Source organism: Peromyscus californicus, unplaced genomic scaffold (assembly GCF_007827085.1).
Source record: "Peromyscus californicus insignis strain IS unplaced genomic scaffold, ASM782708v3 Scaffold_15__1_contigs__length_86483966, whole genome shotgun sequence".
NCBI classification, from domain to species: Eukaryota; Metazoa; Chordata; class Mammalia; order Rodentia; family Cricetidae; genus Peromyscus; species Peromyscus californicus.
The window spans coordinates 15,939,864-15,960,923 of record NW_026294447.1 but is presented as its reverse complement, the minus strand read 5'-3'; positions in this window follow the sequence as shown (position 1 = coordinate 15,960,923).

The following is a 21,060-nucleotide window of genomic DNA, read 5'->3' as shown; positions in this document are numbered from 1 at the left end:
ACACCACAGCAAAAGGCCTTTGTTTCAGGTTACACTGTGTGCTGGCTGTAGACGAAATTCTAAATGGTCTTATTAAATAAGAAACGCGGAGTCAAATACAGAGTTAAAAACCCAAGAGATCAGAGCACTAGCAAATAGCCATTAGCTTACCACTCGCTGCCGTCCTTCCCCTGAGAAAGAGACCTTTTTCCTCTGTGACTGTCTTTTTATTGCCTTTCTGTTCTGCCTTCTCATTGGCTCTAGACCCAACCACATGATTTCCCCATCACTGCCTGTCTCTACAGATCTCCAGGTCTCTATTGTTGGTACTAGGATTAAAGGCGTGTGTCACCATGCTTATCTGTGTCCTTGAACACAGACTCTGCCTGCTATGTGATCGGATTAAGGGCGTGTGGTACCACTGCCTGACTCCTGACCCTGGCTTGCTAATGACCTCTGATCTCCAGGCAAACTTTATTAAATAAAATCACATTCAGCACAATTAAAATATCACCACAGCTGGCACTTTCAGATACCATAAAGGGCAATCATGCAGGTTAAATTGGAGAAATCATTAGTTAGCTTCAGCAAGTCGCACAGCCAGTAAAAGGAATTTCTGAAAAGCCAAAAGACTCATCGTCAAGGCTTCCACAATCATTAGAGTTAGAAGAGTCATCACATGGCTTTCTTCTCAAAATAGATTGATTAGTCTCAGATTTTTACTTGTCCATACGTGTTTCAGGTTCAGCACATCACTTTCCATAAAAACACCATCCCCGTTTGACCACTTTTATTCAGTAATGGATTACAATTTTATGTTTATATGTTTCATGCTTATTTTGTTAGATTTAGGCTCAGGTCCCTCCAAATGCATACTCTTAAACGATATTTCCATTTACATACAATTTCTAATTGGTGGTTTCTGATTCTAGAAATGTTACTTTAAAATACTCAGAGTCTTCCAATTTTTTTCTCAACTTTTATAAGGCTTTGGGTATACTTCAGATATATTTTCTAGTCATCTGGAAAACTTTTATTTCTTTTGCAAAACTTTCCAGGATATAGGAGTTTCAGAAAAATGGGAAAGGATGAGTGGGCAACTTTGCTTTCTTATTTTCAAGGTACTGCTTCCCAAAGTTTCTTCTTAAACTTGGTTATCAGGTAAGACTACCATATTGAATGATGCTTTGCAATGCATGTTTTGTTGTCCTAGTGGTTCTGCTTATTGTGCTACTTCTTTTTAAAAGTGGGATATTGAAATTTTTGTTTTCTGTACTTTTTGAGATGTCTCAATGTCTTCAGCTATAATTATTCAGTAAATTACATTATTGCCTTTTCTAATAATAATTTATTATTGTATTCCAGAAATCAAATTTATTCAATCACAGAATTATCATTTATTTGTTTACTGGCTTATTGTTGAATTTGGTTTGCCAATAACTCAACTCATTCAGTAAGTTTGGAGTCATGTTTAAAAGCAATTTCAAAAAGAGCAAGGAGAGCTATATGAGAAGGTATGCATGGAGGAAAGGGAAAGGGGAAATAATGTAATTAAAAACCCCCAAATAAAAGGAATTATTTATATAATTATATCTATTGAGACAGAGTTTTTCTTTTGATCCCTGGCTGTTCTGGAATTCACTATGTAGACCAGGCTGGCCTTGAGCTCAAAGAGATCTTTCTAGTGTGAGTTTTGATCTTTGAAATCTTACCGAACACATAGAAAAGAGTAAACTTCTTGCTTTTTTTCTATTTTTAAACATTAAAAGTATAAAGTAAAGTGTGTTTGTTTTATGTTGTAAATGTTTCCTCTTTGCTTGAGAAGACCAACTCTTTCCTCTGCCTTTTGTTGTTGTTGTTGTTTGTTCGTTTGTTTTGGGGTTATTAGAGAGAGGAAGAGAACACATGAAGTTGGGTGAATAGGGAGGTGGGGAGGACCTGGGAAAAGTTGGGAGAGGAAGGTATATAATCAAAATATATCACATGAAAAATATTTAAGATACTCAATGAAAAAAAAAGAGGCAATTGAAAGAGAGCAGGAGCGGTTTATGGAAAGGTTAAGAGAGAGTAATGGGGAAGGGGAAATGATGGAGCTATATTACTATATTATACACTCAAAAAATAAAAGAAATATATAACATCTGTAGGTATCTAGATATATAGAGAAGTTAATATAGATAAGTTAGTTTTTTGAGACAAGGTCTCTCTACACAGTCCTGAATATCCTGGAACTCACTACGTAGACCAGGCTGACCTTGAGTTCATAGATACCCACCTGGCTGAGATTCCTGAGTTCAGAGATTAAAGGCATGCATCACCATACCTAGCATGCTTTTTAACAATAAGAACGTTTTCTTTCCATTCAAATTTTCTGAATTCTTGAATTTTCTCTGCTGTGATTAATCCTTCGTATTTTTAAGTTATCATAGTGATTTCTCCAACCATAGTTGTCATTTCTAATATAACTTTTAAATTTCTGTCACTGTTTTGTGTATCTGTAATTATAGTGTAATTACATGGTAAACAGTATACTGTTCAGATTAATAAATGAACCTGGTAAGTTGTTTACTATTAAAACTGTTAAATAACAACAACTTTGCTCCCAAGAATAGTGGCTTTTATTCTGATCAGTTTTACATTACAGGACACAAACAAGAGTCATCAGAGAGAAGAAAAACTCAGTTGAGAAAATGCTTCCATAAGATCAGCCTATAGGCAGGACTGAAGGGCATTTTCTTAATTAGTGATTGATTGATTGATGGGGGAGTGAAGTGTTATCCCAATTAGTCTTAACAATAAAAACCCAGAGTTAGATATCGAGGGCAAGAGCTGAAGCATCAGAGAAGCAGAGTAGCAGCTACTAGGAACTTCTTACCTCTATGAATCCTCAGACCAAATGTGTGTATGTAGTGGGGAGATCCTGTCTCCACCCGCCTTGTATTCCTGTCTCCATCTTCCGATTGTGCTGGGATTAAAGGCATGAGCCTCTCAAGTGTCCCAAGTCCTGAGATCAAAAGCACGAGCCTCCCAAATTCTGGGATCAAAGGTGTGAGCCATCACTGCCTGGCCTCTATGGTTAACTAGCAGCTAGCCCCACACTTTGATCTCCAGGCAAGCTTTATTTGTCAAAACACAAGCAAAATATCACACAACAGAGGAGGGCCCAGCCTATTGTGCATGGAGTCATCCCTGGGCTGTTGGTCTTGGATTCTGTAAGAAAGCAGGCTGAGCAGTAAGCAGCACTCCTACATGGCACTGGCATCAGCTCCTGCCTTCAGGTTCCTGCCCATTTAGTTTCTGTCCCTACTTTCTTCAGTGCTGAACAGTGATGTGGAGGTGATAGATCCCAGACCCAGGGTACTACCTTCTCAGGTGTGCACCCCAAGAACCCAGACTCCGGTCCAGTTGATGCAACAGCAAGAGGTTTATTGTTGTGGTTGTACAATCGGCCTAACTCAGCTCCAGAGAGCAAGAGTCACATCTATTGCAATCACACGGGTACTTTTAAAGGAAAAACCCACAAAAGCCATAAGATTACAATTCCCATACAATTTCATTTTGATTGATTTATGTCTAGAGGCTAATTTCATAAGATCATGGCCTGATCACAGGGTGATCACAGAGTGGGTACAGTCACGTCCGCGTGCACATTCCTCCCAAAACCTCAAGGGGGGGGGGGGGGGTATCAGGGCGGGAGTGGAGTTTACACAAAGGTCACAGTGCTCCTTCCTGGAACACTTGCAATTATCCCAGTCACAGTTGAGCACATCTCTTAACAGAGATCTCTTTACATTGTTACATTGTGGCAGGGGTGGTTAAATAATGGCTGAGTCAGGTTGCCCTTGGAATCAGTTTTCTTTTTAGTTCCTTATTCTCCTGGGGTTTGGGGGGTGTAAGCCTGAAGGGTTAGGGTCTTTCAGAGGTATAAGCTAAATAAACCCTTTTCCCCCCAACTTGCATTTGGTCATGATGTTTTATCACAGCAATAGAAATACAAACTAAGGTAGCAATGTTAAAATTTTTATTTCTCCACTATTGTACTCAATATTCTCTAGTGCATCTCTTTTCCTGCTCTTTACTATCAATCATGTTTTTTCATTTATTTTATTTGTCTATTATAAAATTAATTCATCTTAATGATTTTAAAGATTTACATGTATCTGTTTGTGTAAGTACATGCTGTCTGTGTGGGTACAGAGGCTAGCTAGAGTTACAGATATTTGTGAACTGTTTGATGTATATGGTGGGAACTGGACTCAGAAACTTGGGAAGAGCAATACACGTTCTAAACCATTGAGCCACCTCTCCAGTCCCAGAACCTTAATATTCATATTCTTTTCTTTCTTTCTTTTTATCAGATCTGATGACCAAACCCAGGATCTTGGGCTTACTAATCAAGTATTCTACCACTAAATCCCCAAGACTATTATTTTTATTCAACCTAAGAATCTGATGGTAAACAATGTGGGGATACATACATATTTATTATGTTTATTGACATACTTGAAACATTTCTACCATTTCATCCTGTTTTATGATTTTTATGTTTTCATACTTTTAAGTTTACTTTGATTTTTATGTATTCCTTTTGTCTTCATTAGGGCATTTTATGTCCCATAGTTCCTCTCTTCCTTTAGAAACTAGATATTATGCCTCTATATTTTTGGACACTAAAATTACTTAACTTTTAAATTGACAAAAACTGGTATGTTTTATCTTGTAAATGTTTGATAATATACTGCTTCAAAGTATATAAAACAGTTTGATTTTGGTGAGCAATGAGAACTTGGACAAAGGATACATAGTCACAGTTGAAAGCAGGAATAAATTTGAAATGGCAGTGATAAAGTACATTGACTACAGTAAATAATGAGGTAGATTTTATTCTTGGAAAATTTAGAATGGATAACTGCGTGAGTTAACCCACTTGTTTATTAACCGATTTAACGATTTCACAATGTGTATGTTTCTATTCCTTAAGGACATCCTTGAATATGCAATTAATTCTTATATTAAAAGTTCCAAATGTTTTATCCCTACCTTTCTCCTTCACAACTTGTAGGATTTCTGCTTTGTCCTGGTCTGAGATCATCATTCTGTGCCATGCCTGTCATTGCCCTAAATCCCCACATCTTTCTCTGCTCGTTCCTTCCTAAGTTTGTTACTTCAGGGGATTTTGTAAGTAGTAGTCTTTCAGTCTTTATTTAAATAGATACAATTTTATCAGTCCATTATCTTGAGCAGTTATAAAGGTAATGGATTCTGCATAAGTTATTTTCCTCAACACTTGAAGATATTCTTCCAAGATTTTTCTAATTAAGTGGGCATTACTTTGTGCTTTTATAACTTTGTGTTGGATGCACTGCCATTTCATCCATAACTAGGGTGTATTTTGCTTCTGCTGTTTATTCATGCATTTGATCTCTGAGCATTATTGACTTTATTTAGCTCTGTAAATGCTATATGAATGCCTATAATTCAAGTGTGGCTTTTCTGTAACTCTTTAGTAGTTTTTCTGAAAATTAAATGAATTCATGCTTATTTATTTACTCATTTATTTAGAAATGGACTCTTGTTGTGTAGCCTAGCTGGCCTTGGACTCAGAATCCTCCTGAGTCTGCCTCCTGAGTACTGAGATTACAAGCACATGTCAATATACCTGGCTGTAACTTTTCTCATTTTTATATAAGGTCACACACACACACACACACACACACACACGCGTGCGCGCATGTGTTATATATCTATATCTATATATCTCTATCTATAGATAGAGATATATAGATATAGATATATACTTTAATTAACCTAACCTACATACTCCATCTCCACACAAGCATGTCAAAAAGCTTTTCTCGTAGATGATTCTAGGTCCGGTCACGTTGAGAGTAAACACAACTGGGTGAATATGGGGCACATAATACATATTTAATATAAAGCACTATATATATATATGAAATATAGCACTAAACATATACTATACTACATATACTAGATAATGATATATATTTTCTATAATATGTATACACTACATAATCTATACAGTGCTATATATCAAATTTTTCTTCCTCTATCTAGCTTGTGGCTTTTCTTTGTTCATTTCTTTCTCTTTCTTTTAAGGCTGACTGACCACAAACCTGAAACTTGCTATGTAGCCTAGTGTAGCATTAAATTTTGGTCTTCTGTGCCTCCACCTCCATAAGGCTGAGGTTAAAGGTATGTGTAACCACATAGGGCATTATACATGCGAGGCAGCACTCTACTAACTGATCTGTAACCCTATCCCTACTTTAGCTAATTACCTTTGGCTAATTTGCTATTTGAAGCCTTTCCCCACACCAGTGTCAGTATATGTCTATGTGTTTGTTTCAGGGAAGAAATGATCACCTTGACAGTTCTTTTGTGTCCAAAGCTTCTGGTTTGCACGATACCCTTCTGTTCTGCCATCACAGCTCCTTCTATACTGTGTATGTTCTTGTTTATAGATTGACATAGTTTTATTATTGTCTCATTACTCCTGTGCTCAGGTCTGTATCTGTTTGTTTTATTCACTGGTTCTCTCTTATACTGGACTTTTATTCCATGGTGGGTGGAAGGTCAGAGTTTTAAAGTCACTTTCATCTCCATGTGCATGTGTGTATTTGAAATTCATTTGGTCCAAAATGATGGATGCTTTCCTCTGTGTGTGTGTGTGTATTATATATTAATAATACATAATACATGTATATATATATATATTATATATATATGTTCTTTTGACAAAGTTGTTAGAAAAATATTATGTAAATTTCTCCACTTTGATAGCCAATATAAAGTAGTCAGAAAATGATTTTTGCTGCTATTAATAAGGACCCAAGGCACACAGTAGAGGTTTCTTGGATCACGTTAGATTCAAAGTGAACATGCTGTAGTTGCTCTACATCTTGAAGTCCTCCAAGGATCAGACTCATTTCTTCTTTTCTTTTTTTCCACTTTACCAGCATTAATATACACTCTTCCTTACTTTGTTATTAGGCATCAAATGATGACATTCTTCCTCAATAAATGAAGTGGGAGAAATGCGAAAGAGACAATGGATTTACATACATTAAGAAGCCTTCCAAACATTTTACTATAAATGATGATCTTGATCTTGTTATGTAATAAGTTATCAGGCAAGTTCATAAGTATGAGTCGTAAGAACTTATCTTGCTATAAGATATTCAGAAAAATATTTGCTGGACAAGTTCCTAGTCCAAAGATCATGAGAACTGTCTAAGTAAAAAATAAGGCTTTTTGTACAACTAGCTAAAGCATGTGTAATGAATTTTGATCTTATATTTATATGTACCTATAATCTACCACTTTATGAGGAATATTTTCTCCATTCATGGTTTAAGGCAATTGCTAAGCTTACATTGGTCATCCAAGGTACTAGGTAGGAATTTTTTAATTAAATTTTTCAAACACAGTTCTTAATTATTCTATATACAACAGATCTAGTTACAAGTTTGATTTCCTTTGCATTGCATCTGTTTTACATTGGTTACACAGAAAAAAAAGAGTTTGAATATTATGTTTAATCACATTTTCTATTTATTTGTAGTGAGCTTATCCATATCAGTAATAAAGCTTGCCAATTGTAAAAGTGAATAATATTTAACCATAACACTGGTTTGTATTTAGTTATTCCATACAAAGATCTTGTTCGACAGAAATAATTAAGTAGTAGTGATACCCCAAACACCAGAAAACACATTTGCTTGAATTTTTTTTTCAATGATAAATTCATACAAATTAAAAAATAATCTCAGTTGTCAAAAGATGTGTGTGGGGAATGGGAAGTGGGCATGATAATTGGCAAAAATTTATAAAAAGAGAATAAATATATGTTTGAAATCTTCTAAATAAATAAACAATATAGTACTTTGGGGGTTTACCTCTAATTATATACACCTACATGGAATATAAGAAGTATATATTGTAAAGCATTAAAAGGAAGATTCTAAACATTCCATTAACTTATATAACTTCAGGAAAGTCGTGTGTGTGTGTGTGTGTGTGTGTGTGTGTGTGTGTGTGATAGTCTCCATTTATGAGCTGAAAATAATCAATGCTTTATATTGTTACATTTTAATTTTCTTTTACAACTTATAGACTCCTACTTTACCATCTCTAGTACAGATGTTGAAAGGTAACTATTTTAGACTGTAGCCCTCAGCAGAAGGTAGCTGGAAGCATCCATATGCAAATTCCATTATTCTGGAGAGAAGAGTACAAAATAAAAATAAAAACAAAAATCCCTAAACAAGCCTCAATTTTCTTACTGATGATCGAGGTAGGACATGAAGAACTTCTTCCTTTCTTTGACAATACATGAAATCAGTGGATGTGCCTGATAGACATGAGTCAGTGAAACAGAAAAAGACCTAGGAATTCAGGCTGCTCACTCTCTAGTTTTGTCGTGAAGAACATCTATCCAGATGGAATTGCTCAGTATTTCCTTGAAAATTTTTTTTTATCAATTACTACATTAACTCCTTTTTCTCTCACACCCACATTCACTTACTCTGTTTCATTTATGTTTGAACTCATTCTAAATTTCATTGTCTTTGCTTATAAGAGAAAGAAATGCCATAGAGTTCCACAGGGGTATGGGGATATGAGAACTAAACAATTATCAGATGTATATGATACTTCCCCAAACTCCAGATAGAAAATTAGTAATTCACAATGTGCACAGGCAAAATTGCTCAGTAGGTAAATCATGAGGATGAGAAATAGGGATGAACAATCTTTGTCCTAAAAAACCTGGTTTTATGTGCATTAAGACACATTTTCAAGTAATCTAGTGTGCAAAGACTTCTTTCTTCAACCAACATGCTAAAGCAGCTTGAAGAGAAGGTTAGAAATCATCTTGGAAAATGTCCAATTGAAGCATCAATTTGCACCACCGGGTTTCTATGAGAAAGGGTTAAATAAGCACAGATTTAGCAGAGATATAATTGAAATACGACAATTGGGGAGAAATAAAATATAACAATCTAGTTAAAAAACATTACTGATGTTGCCATGACTCAATTTATTGTTCTTTTGTTAATGACATCTAGATAAATGGTTCTCAGCCTGTGGGTCTTGACCCCTTTGGGGGTCAAACAATCTTTCCATAAGATGTCTCCTAAGATCATCAGAAAACTCAGACATTTACATTATGATTCATAAGAGTAGCGAAATTACAGTTGGGAAATAGCAACAAAATAACTTTATGGTTGGTGAGCCCCACAACAGGAAGAACTGTGTTAAAGGGCCGTAGTATTAGAAAGGTTGAGAACCACTGATCTAGATTTTCTTTTCCTTTACTTTCAAAGCACTGTGATTTTTTTTATTTATATAATTTTTTCATTTTGCATACCAACCGCAGTTCCCCCTTCATCCCCTTCTCCCACTCTCCCCTCCCCACCTCCCATACACTCTTCATAAGGGGTAAGACCTTGCCTGGCTGACATATCAAGCTGGGACAGGACCAAGCTCCTCCCCACTGTATCAAGGTTGATCAAGGTATCCCACCATAGGGAATGGGTTCCAAAGAGCCAGTTCATGCACCTGGGATAAGTGCTGATCCCACTACCAGGAGCCCCACAAACAGATCATGCCACACCACTGTCACCCACATTCAGAGGGCCTAGTTCAATCCCATTCAGGTTCCCCAGCTGTCAGTCCAGAGTCTGTGAGCTCCCACTAGCTCGGGTCAGCTGTCCCTGTGGGTATCCCTGTCATAACCTTGACCCTCCTTGCATCTATAATCCCTCCTCTTCAGGAGCTCTGCTCAGTGCTTGGCTTGTGGGTCTCTGCATTTGCTTCCATCAGTTACTGGATGTAGGATCTATGATGACAATTAGGGTAGTCACCAATCTGATTACAGGGGAAGGCTAGTTCAGGCACCCTCTCTGCTATTGCTAAGAGTCTTAGCTGGGGTCATCCTATGGGTTCCTGGGGATTTCCATAGCACCAGGTTTTCTGCTAACCCCATAATGGCTTCCTCTATCAAGACATCTCTTTCATTACTCTCCCTTTCTGTCCCCCTCCACAACTCAGCCATCTCGATCCCTCATGCTCCATCCCCTCTCCCCTCTCCTCTCCCCTCTCCCAGTTTACCCAGGAGATCTTAACCCTTTTCCCTTCCTGGGGTTATCCATGCATGTCCCTCTTAAGGTCCTCCTTTTTACTAGCTTTTCTGGGGTTGTGTATTGTAGCCTCATGATCATTTGCTTCGCATCTAATATCCACTTATGAGTGAGTACATACTGTGTTTATCTTTCTGAGTCTGGGCTACCTCACTCAGGATAATTTTTTCTAGTTTCATCCATTTGCCTACAAATTTCAAGATGTCATTTTTTTCTTTTAACCTTTGAGTAATACTCCGTTTTGTAAATGTACCACATTTTCTTTATCCATTCTTCAGTTGAGGGGCATCCAGGTTGTTTCTAGGTTCTGGCTATTATGAATAATGCTCCTATGAACATAGTTGAGCAAGTGTCCTTGTGGTATGGTTGAGTATCTTTTGGGTATATTGCTGAGTCTTGAGGGTGGTTGATTACCAATTTTCTGAGAAACTGCCATACTGATTTCCAGAGTGGCTGTACAAGATTGAACTCCCACCAGCAGTGGAGGAGTATTATCCTTACTCCACATCCTTTCCAACATAAGGTGTCATCAGTATTTTTGATCTTAGCCATTCTGATAGGTATCTCAGTGTTGTTTTGATTTGCGTTTCCCTGATGGTTAAGGATGTTGAGCAATTTCTTAAATGTCTGTTGGACATTTGAGATTCTTCTGTTGAGAATTCTTTGTTTAGATCTGTAGCCCATTTTTTAATTGCATTATTTGGCATTTTGATGTCTAGTTTCTTGAGTTATTTATACATTTTGGAGGTCAGCCCTCTGTCAGATGTGGGGTTGGTGAAGATCTTTTCCCATTCTGTAGGCCATGGTTTCATGTTATTGACCTTATCCTTTACCTTACAGAAGCTTCTCAGTTTTCTGAGGTCCCATTTGTTAATTGCTGCTCTCAGTGTCTATGCTACTGGTGTTATATTTAGGAAGTGATCTCCTGTGCCAATCTGTTCAAGGCTACTTCTCACTTTCTCTTCTATCAGGTTCAGTTTAACTGGATTTATGTTGAAGTCTTTGATCTATTTGGACTTGAATTTTCTCCATGGAGATAGATATGGATCTATTTGCATTTGTCTACATGTTGACATCCAGTTATGCCAGCAACATTTGTTGACGATGCTTTCTTTTTTCATTGTATAGTTTTGGCTTCTTTGTCAAAAATCAGGTGCTCATAGGTGCTGTGGGATGGTCTGTATGTCAAATGTGTTGCTGATTGGTCCATGAATAAATCACTGATTGGTCAGTGGCCAGGCAGGAAGTATAGGCAGGACTAACAGAGAGGAGAATTGAGAAAACAGGAAGCTGGGTGAGGGAGATACTGCCAGCGCCATCAGGACAAGGAAGATGTAAAGTACCGGTAAGCCACAAGCCACATGGCAAGGTATAGATTAATAGAAATGGATTAATTTAAGCTGTAAGAACAGTTAGCAAGAAGCCTGCCACGGCCATACAGTTTGAAACCAATATAAGTCTCTGTGTTTACTTGGTCAGGTCTGAGCAGTTGTGGGACTGGCGGGTGGCAGAGATTTATCCTGACTGTGGGCCAGGCAGGAAAACTTAGCTACATATAGGTGTGTGGATTAATGTCAGGCTCTTCAGTTCAATTCCATTGATCCATATGTCGGTTTTTATGTCAATACCAAACTGTTTTTATTACTATAGCTCTATAGTAGCACCTGAAGTCAGGGATAGTGATGCCTCTGGAAGTTTCTTTATTATACAGGATTGTTTGGGCTATCCTGGGCTTTTTGTTTTTCCCTATGAAGCTGAGTATTATTCTTTTGAATAATTGTGTTGGGATTTTGATGGGGATTGAATTCAATCTGTATATTGCTTTTGATAAGGTTGTTATTTTTACTATGTTGATCCTACTTATTTAAGAGCATGAGGCATCTTTCCATTTTCTGATATCTTCTTCAATTTCTTTCTTCAAAGACTTAAAGTCCTTGTCATACAGGTCTTTCATTTGTTTGGTTAGGGTTACCCCAAGATATTTTAAGTTATATGTGGCTATTGTAAAGGGTGATGTGTCTCTGATTTCTTTCTCAGCCCATTTATCATTTGTATATAGGAGGGCTACTGATTTTTTTGAGTTAATCTTGTATTTACCACATTACTGAAGGTGATTATCAGCTGTAGGAGTTCCCTGGCAGAATTTTTGTGGTCACTTTTGTATATTATCATATCATCTACAAATAGCAAAGTTTTAACTTCTTTTCCAATTTGTATCCCCTTTATCTTCTTTTGCTGTCTTATTGCCCTAGTTAGAACTTTGAGTATTATAGTGAATATATATGAAGAGAGTGGACAGCCTTGTCTTGTTCCTGATTTTAGTGGAATTGCTTTGAGTTTCTCCCCATTTAGTTTGATGTTGGCTGTTGGCTTTGTATGTTCCTTGTAACCCTGTATCATGAAGGGGTGTTGGATTTTATCAAAGGCTTTTCAGCATCTAATTGTAGTAGGACAGGTCCATAGAGTTGAGGAAATTGGCTCAAATGAGTCACCAAGGCATGCACATAATGTACTTCCTTACAGGCAACCTGGAGTCTGCCTGAGGGTCTAGCAATAGGTGCTATGAGAGTTCTTAATCATGCCCAGCTAATCAGGGACAACCCCACAATGTCACCAGATTGGGACACAACCCGAGTGCTGGGAGGGTGGTATATAAGGCTGTTGCCATTATTGAATAAACAAGTCTGCTGCTTGCCTTCAACTGACTCCTGGTGTCTATGTCTTTGACACCATGCCTTCTCACCCCTCCTCTGAGGGAGCCATTAGGACCAAGATGATATGGTTTTTTTTTGTTTGTTTGGGTTTTTTTTGTCTTTTAGTTTGTTCATATAGTGAATTATATTGGCAGATTTTCATTTGTTAAACCATTCCTGCATCTCTTGGATGAAGCCTATTTGATCATGATGGATGATTTTTTTTGATGTGTTCTTGGATTCTATTTGCCAGTATTATTGAGTATTTTTGCAACAATGTTCATGAGGGAGATTGGTCTGTAATTCTCTTTCTTTGTTGCATCTTTGTGTGGTTTGGGTATCAGGATAACTGTAGCCTCATAAAAAACAGTTTGGCAATGTTCCTTCTGTTTCTATTATATGGAACAATTTGAGGATTAGCTCTTCTTTGAAAGTCTGGTAGAATTCTATTCTGAAACTATCTGGGCTTTTATTGTTTGGGAGACTTTGATGACTGCTTCTATTTCTTTAGGGATTATAGTTCTATTTAAATTGTTCATCTGGTCTTGATTTAATTTTGGTATGTGGTACCTATCCAGAAAGTTGTCTGTTTCTTTTACATTTTTGAATTTTGTGGAGTACAGGTTTTCAAAGTATGACCTAATGATTCTCTGGATTTCCTCAGTGTCTGTTGTTATGTCCCCCTTTTCTTTTCTGATTTTGTTAATTTGGGTATTCTCTCTCTGCTTTTAGTTAGTTTGGATAAGGGTTTGTCTACCTAGTTGATTTTCTCAAAAAGCCAACTCTTTGTTTCATTGATTCTTTGTATTGTTCTCTTTGTTTCTATTTTATTTATTTCAACCCTCAATTTTATTATTTCCTTGTGGTGATATTTTATTTGTATGTTAATAAATAAAGTTTGCCTGGAGATCAGAGGTCACAGACAGCTATAAACAAAAGTCAGGTGGTGGTAGCACACACCCTTAATCTGATCACAAGGCAGGCAGAGTCTCTATGCATTCAAGGACACAGCCAAGCATGGTGATACACGCAATTAATCCCAATACCAATCATAGAGACCTGGAGGTCTGTACAGACAGGTGGTGATGAGGAAATGAGGTGGCTAGGCTAAGAGCCAAGGAGAAGGCAGAACAACAAGGCAATAAAGGCACAGGTTAGATAGAAAGAAGCTGGTTCTCTTGTGAAGCTACAGCAGCATGGTAAGCAAAGGTTAGTTGGTGGCTATCACTTTTTCTCTGATCTCTACAGCTTTTACTCCTGTATTTGGCTCTGTGTTTCTTATTTAATAAGACTGTTTAGAAATTCATCTACATTTCCTGGCATCTATTCCTCCTGGGTGAGTTTGCTTCTTTTTGTTCTAGAGCTTTCAGGTGTGCTGTTAAGTCAAAAGTGTGAGATTCTAGACTTTCTTTTAAGTGAAAGCTGTGATTTGAAGCTGAAATGACACCCAAAGGCTCTTTTATTGAAGGCTGGGTCCCCAATATATCAACAACCAGAGGTTAGGATTTGAGAAAGTGGTAAGATCATGAGGGGATCTGACTTAATCAGTAGATTAAACCACTGATGTTTACATAATTTGCTGGGCTGTTGATATGTGATGGAAATTTGGAGGTGGAACCAAGTAAAGTAGCAAGCCTTCAAGGTATATCCTGTGGGAAGTCTATCTTATCCATAGGCTCTTGCTATCTCTTGCCTTCCTTTTTACCAACAGCTGAGCCACTTTCTTCTCCCACATGCTCTCTGTCCTGATATTGGCATTACCACAGGTCTGGAAACAAGAGAGCCAAGGAACCATACACTGAAATCTCTGAGATAATGAGGTAAAACTTTTTTTTCTTCTTTTGAGTTAATTTGTCTCATGTATTTTGTGACAGTTGTAGAACACTAGCATGATGAGACAATCAGTAGGTACTTTGCATGTCCCTGATGAAGGATGTGCATGCATGTGACCCAAGTAGAGTGAAGCATGCCTTTTGTTTTGGCTTTAAATATTGAACAGATTATAGGTGGGAAAATGACAGGGCAGATGAATGGTGGCATCGTGCTATCTAGGAAGAAATCTAGTCTGTGCCTTCTTCCATGAGCTCCTGAAATGCTCTGGTTCCACCATGTCTGAAGCACCATCTAATTTGGGGAGATGGACCCTATCTTTCCAATGAATTACTTGTTTACTTAAGTTAAGAAGTTATGAAGTTATGGAAGTACTCAAATGAGAACTTTGAACTGAGGTAGTACATTGATTATGAAGAAAAGTAAATGGATTCTTGAATTTTTAATTCTATAGCACTTTGGCATTGGTGACATTTGCAGGAGAAGAAGAGGAACACATTCAAGGTGTCATCTACTTCCATGCTTTAGAACATGTACAGATGACAAAGACTCGGGGGAAAATAGATGAGAAATTTACTGAAAAAATTATGAGCTTGGTATGGACATATTGAATAAAGAAGCCTTTTCTTTCTTTCCTTTTTTTTTTTTTTTTTTTGGTTTTTCGAGACAGGGTTTCTCTGTATAGCTTTGCGCCTTTCCTGGAGAGATGGCTCAGCCATTAAAGGCTAGGCTCACAACCAAAAATAAAAGAAGCCTTTTCTATTGGGCCTGGTGCCTCACCTGGACAGCACAGTAGGGCTGACTCTCCAACAGGGGTGAAGGTGAACTGACCCTGAGAATGTGAGCCTGATCGATCTGGCTCCACCCCCTCAGCTGCCATCCAGTGGTGTGGGCAAGGGAGAGTTATACCTCCTCCCTGCCCCCCTGCCCTTTGTTACCTGTGCTGGATGAGAAAGCTGACACTAAGGTCGTGATAGTGGAATAATTATTACTGTCTATCACCAGATGCAGCATTCAGGAAATTGGACCCTGCACCTTGCCTGGGAAGCATAGTAGAGCTGATGCTGTTGGTGTAGGTGTGGGTGAGCAGTCCCTGAGTATGTGAAAGCAGGATAACTGGCCCTGCCCCTTGCTCCTTGCTGCATAGGGTGAACTAACCAGGGCAGTTCTGGAGAGCTCCCCCTGGTGGTGAGGCAGGCTAACTGGCAGGCTAACCAACTCTGCAACCACCCAGGCTCAGAACCAGGGCCATGAGTTGGCCCAACTCAACATCCACACCATCTATGACCTGCTGGAGCATGTGAAGGAGCTGATCTTGCAGATCCAAAGGATCTCCATAACACAAAGCAACATCAGGATATCGAAGAGGAATTCCAGTAAGGGCCCAGTATTGATAGTGTCGCAGAAAGTAGAGGCCTCAATCCAGATCTATGACTCTTTGCAATGAATACTTGCAAGTAAAGATATATGAATGGAATAGAGGACAGGCTGTGTGACTCACTGTGTGACACTACAGCTTCCATGACAACATTTTCCTTTTTTATTCACTTTTTTTCTCTTAAATTTTATGTTATTAGGGGGCATTGCAAGGGCAGAGGGTAGATACGAAGACACAGGGAGATGAATGGGATCAAGATGCATGACATGAAAACCACAAAGAGTAAATAAAAAAGTTAGAGAAAAAAATCCTTTTCTATAGTCAAGTAGCTAGAAAGGCATATGCAGTTCAACAAAGTTTTTTAGAATGAAAATGTGTGTTAAGTGTCAAAACCTCCTAACCAGTACATTAACAACTTGATTCAAAGATAAGGACTCTTATAGTGGAAAGATGCACTTGAGAGATCTCTGAAATCACTATTTCTGGGAAGAAGAGTGTTGCATTAAAAATGCCAGCCATGGGCTATTGCTGAAATATTTGCTAGCACAACATGTGTGAAAGTTTCGTGTAGAGTGTCATGTTATATTAGTCACTTTTCTCATTGTTGTACCAAAACGTGAGACAAGAGCAAATGAAGGAAGTAAGGTTTGTACTTTGGCACAACATAAAGGGAAGAAGTCCATTGCATCAGGAATGCATGGCGGCTGGAGCATGTGTGAGGATGCTGGTCATGTTACATCCTCAGTCAGAAAGCAGAGAGATGGATGCTGGTGTTCAAATTGCTTTTTCTTTTTGATACAGTCTCAGAACCTAGTCCATGATAGGTGCCCCATATTCAGACTTGGTCTTTCCTCCTCAGCTAAATCTCTCTAAAAAGGTCCTCACAAATATTCCCCAGAGGCATGTCTCTCAGATGAATCCTGATAGGTCAAACTGACAATGAAGATCAATAATCATTCATATATAGTAAATAACTGTCAAATCCTTACAGGCAAGTAAAAATATTCTTTTATGTAGGTCAGAAATCCAAGGCTCAGATGCTCTGGGATAGGCTTAGCATATGCTGGCTATTGTTGCCCAAAAAAAACAGATGGATTGCCAAGATGGCTATCAGTTTGAGATACATTTGCTCACATATCTCAGTAGCACATGATCCAGGATAGCTTATCTATCCCACAGATCTCGTTTTCCTGCTGGACAGCAGAAGCATGTTACTTAAGAACAAGATAATAGACAAGAAGTCAAAATATCCCCTGGAGAATTGTGATCAAGGCTGCATATCACCATTTCTGTCTTCTATTTGCCCAAATCACTCAAAACCATACTGTAAAGTTCTGCTACGCATTAGGGATTAGAGAAAGATGAATCATTAGGTCCATTAACAGAATCTATCACTCACAGTGATATCTGTGACCTTCCCATTTACCTCATACTGGTTACCACAGAACTAGTGATAGCCATGAGTTAAACTATAGTTATAATCAACTATTGACTTTAATGCTACCTCTGTTCTGGGAGTAAGTTTCTGAACATACATATTAATATTAAAAAAAAGACACTTGTGACATAGTTATTGATCTTACCAACCTTCTGTTATTTTGTTATCTATCGATGCTAAGAGTTTGCCTCTGTTACCAGGGCAAATGAATATTGTTATTATCCTACCCCAGGAAGAAGTCAACTGTATAATGGGTTTGTGAAACAATTTGATATGTAGGGACTTAGTCACATCATCTGACTAATGTGCATGATACAGGTTTTGTTTTTTTTTTGTAATAATGATGATATGCTAATGATTTGCTGGTGACCCCTGAAGGACAGAATGTGGCAAGTTCTCCATCTGTCTTCCCAAATCACATGTGTACCAACAGTGAAAGGCAAGCATGATGACACATTGACTTCTAACATTTCTAGTCTTGTTTAGTGCAGTTTTTTTTTTTTTTTTCGTTTTAAGAGCTTACACCATATTAGAAAATTCTTTACAAAATTTAGGGATAATGTTGCAGGTGAGGGGCTGGAGAGATGGCTCAGTCATTAAAGGCTAGGCTCACAACCAAAAATGTTGCAGGTGCTGAATGTCACTTGAAGTATTAAAAGTGTTAGCCATGCCTACCAGTGAGATATTATAAGTGGAGTGCTATTTGGAAAATTAAGTCAGGCTTATAAATAACAGTCTGTGAGCTTGGCTTGGTTTGGATAATAATGTAACATGGTATCTTGCCTTACATGTATAGGCTCTAAGCCAGGGCTCCAACTCTGTATAGTCCCCTCACCTCTGTTTTTTCTTCAGGAATCTTCATCTTCATGCTTGGGATGTGCACAGGTCTTGATGTTAATATGCAGATATCTCTAGGGTTAGAAAGAGTAGGTATACCTTGTTGGTATCAAAAGAAGTAAAATATTTTCTGGAAGACTTTTAATATGTGTCTGAAGTGGTTAGGAGGCCCCCATCTTCCTTATGCAGAAACTCCACTTGTCTATCAGCTATCCAGGCTTCAGTTGTCCAGTGTTTTTGCCATTAACCAAGGCATGACCTGACTTCAGGGAGTTTATAATATGCCCATTTCATATCATCCCTTAAAAATGTATAGCTCCTTATCTTGATATATATAGTAAATATATGTAATTATAAGTTTGTTGGGTGGCTTTGACTTTTCAGTATTTAGTTACAATGGGAGAACCTTCTAGGATCATTAACCAATAGTTTCATTGTATGACGCTTGTGGCTGGGCCCAAAGGATAACAAAGACTCTTATTTGATTACAAGAAACTCTGCTCAAGGTATGTACTTGTCCAGGTATAATTTCACCTAAAACTTCAAAGATTTATTTTGGGTTAGAGAATATTCCAATTGCTCTCTTAATAGCAGGAGCTAATTCTCAGCAGGCGACTAACAGAACAAACTTATAGGAGCTCACCGGAGCTAAGTTAAATCACTTATTTAAAGGCTCATTTTATTATGTATGCATGCCTGCTTTCATGTGCCCACAGAAGCCCAACAGGGGTATCAGGCATTTGGAGCTCAGCTGCCTGTGTGGCAGCTGCCATCCAAAACTGGTCCTGTTAAAGAATCAAGCACTCTCAACTGCTTAGTCATCTTTTAGGCTCTAGGGTCATTTTGAGAAGAACTGTAAGCAGTGTTTCTAAGATTTTCTTTCTAGAACACATCTATTCATTGGGCCAAACCCACAATCTGTATTTCAAATTCAGGTCCTAGGACAGTTTACAACCATTGACAGACATATTAACAGCCCCTTTAAACTCATTATCTCCATCTTATCTGAAGGTCAGGTGACACTAACTAGTCTAAGAGGTAGACCATGTTAACTCACCTCTGCATGTGAGCCACAATGATCTATCTTCACTACTATTTTCCCTATTATCATGAACTATCAACTTGTTCCAAGAAACTTTCAGAACCCTACACCTGTTGTCATTCTGCTTCAAGAGAGAATTTCAACTCAGTCACTTTTTCCCTATCCAAAACACCTTGGTGAATTTCTTTTATTTAGAAGATAAAAATTAAACATCTATACAATGCTTAAGACACTTTTGTGGGGGGGTGGTCTTACTTCTCCTTAGAATCTCTAGCTTTATCTCACGCAATTGTTTTATGCAAGTAGAATGTTGTTTTCCTCCAAGGGTCTTTTAGTTATGGGAGTCAGAATTCATCTTCAGCAAGATAAAAGTTCCTTCTTTCCAGAATGAATTTAATGGATGTGTTATACACACAATGAAAGTCTGCTGAGATTGCCTCCCTTAGGGGAGTCCACAGTAGAGGAACAGCAGAAGCATTCATGGATTTACTGACCTAATCGGCTGTTCTGTTATCCTTTAACATTTGGTTGATGGCTGTTCTCATTTCTTTTTCTTTCATTCTCATTCAAAATTTCTCAACATTTTCACTCATTTAAACATCAACAGGCATGTTTTATTTGTTTTCATAATGAAAATTCTTCAAAATTATGTTATTTTCTATTGTCTATTTGACATTCATAAACATTTCCTTCATTCTTCAATGTGGCTAAAATGTACAAAGAACCTAAGAAACTATTATTGTTCTTGAGGGTCTTTATTGTCCTGTAGTCACAACCACCATAGATTATGAATCTGTTTTATTCTCTGGATCTCTTCTTTCATAACTCTTTCTCAGTCCTATCAGTGCATGAATATGTACGTATGCATGTGCTTGTGTGCATGCATGTGTGTGTGTGTGTGTGTGTGTGTGTGTAGGTCTGTCTCTGTGTATGCGTTTTCTCCTAGTCTAATTAGCTGGTATGTGTTGCAAGTATTTCTAAATTCATACAATCTCTTTGCTGTAGAAGTTTTCTGAGTCAAACCTTGCATTGTTTTGACTCTTATTTGTGCTGGAAAGTTTCATTCTGATTTGAATCTCCATGAAAGATGACCAAATATGTGGCAGATAATCTTCAAATAAATCAAACATAAAGTAATAATGTTGGCTTTCCCGTTGTGGTGGTTTGAAAGAAAATGGCCCCCAATGGGAGTAGTTCTATTAGGAGGTGTGGCCTTGTTGGAGTAAGTGTGCCACTGTGGGAGTGAGCTTTGAGGTTCCTTCTCTCAAGCTTTCCTCAATGTGACTTTCAGTTGACTTCCTATTGACTGTGAGTCAAGATATAGCACTCTCAGCTCCAGCACCATGTCTGCCTGCATGTCAACACACTCCCCACCATGATGATAATGGACTGAACCTCTGAAACTGTAAGTAAGCCACTTGAATTACATGTTTTTCTTTATAAGATTTGCTGTGGTCACAGTGTCTCTTCACAGCAATAAAAATCTAATTAAGACAGAAGTTGGTACCAGGGACTGGGGTATTGCTTTAATAGGCCTGACCATGACATTGTTTAGAGTACTATGGATTTTGGTACTTTGGGTTAGGAAATCAGTGGAATGCTTTAAGCACTGCTTAATGAGCCATACTAGTAGGAGAATGGAAGACAGTGGTGCTGAATATAATTTGATGAACTGTGCAGGGCTGGATCAAGATGTTTCA